Source organism: Propithecus coquereli, unplaced genomic scaffold (assembly GCF_000956105.1).
Source record: "Propithecus coquereli isolate 6110/MARCELLA unplaced genomic scaffold, Pcoq_1.0 Scaffold76, whole genome shotgun sequence".
In the NCBI taxonomy this organism is placed as follows: Eukaryota; Metazoa; Chordata; class Mammalia; order Primates; family Indriidae; genus Propithecus; species Propithecus coquereli.
The window spans coordinates 7,797,982-7,799,083 of record NW_012153729.1 but is presented as its reverse complement, the minus strand read 5'-3'; positions in this window follow the sequence as shown (position 1 = coordinate 7,799,083).

Genomic DNA, 1,102 nt, shown 5'->3' with positions numbered 1-1,102 from the left:
TGCAACTCCCTTTATACCTGATGCACAAATCTGTGTGGAATCTTTATCAAATTCAAATAGCTATATAGCAAATGATAAATTGATCCCTTTCCTCTTTTTATAAATGAAGGGGGAAAAAATGGAACAGATTTCAGAGATTAAATGAAAAAACCAGATGTGTTTTAAGTGCAATTAACACTGAAAGAGATCTGTTAAGTATTTAGAAAAAGCTTAAGATATGCAGTATGACTTGGATTTGTAATGCTGCTAATCCCAGTAGGCCATAATTTTTGATAATTAGCAGAGTTTAACTACTAAGTAATTATTTTCACATTTTAATTGCTAATCACTGGCTATATAAGTGTTTTTAAGCAAAGGTATTTTTGAAGTGGGGTAGAACCCTTCAAAGCTTTCCTGCTAAATGTTCTACCATTCCTGCCATGGGGGCTGGCTAAACAACAGGACTGAAAAGGGATTCGGAGGAAAAAAACTAACCAGAAGACCTAATGTGAGTGAGTTTGTGTTAGACATAGCTGCTGTCTGCTTGCCCTCCTTTGCTGATGGATTGCTTTTATCTTCTAACTATTCATAGTAGCATTTTTCCAACAAGCAGACTTTTTCAGCACAGGCCTACTGCAGGACCATTGTCTCGTGTAATTATGAATTAATCTTTAATTTGCAGGATCCCGAAATTGTTGCTCTAGTAGCACTACAACTCCCTTTGTCTCTAGATTCTTAGGAAGGAGTAGGTAGCAAAGTTACCTCTCTATACGACTTTTGACAACTGCTGGGACCTTAATATTAATCAGTGCTGTTTGATCTTCCCCTGCCCCCTTTTCTGGAAGAGATACTAAAGAAAAGAGAAAAAAAAATCACAGTTCCTTAGTAGAACAAGTGTAGGGAGAGCTCTCAGCTATGGTACTGCTGTAACTGTAGTAGCGATATCAACTAGATTTTTCTGGGACAATCGAGATTTCAAATATTTTGTCATCTTGGCATTAAAATATTTGGAGGTTACAGTATTTGACATTCAAAAAATGTCACTTACATCACCTTACACCCAGAAATAACACAGACAAACCCTTTGACACAAACCATGTGTTCTGATTCTTGGTTCAGAAAA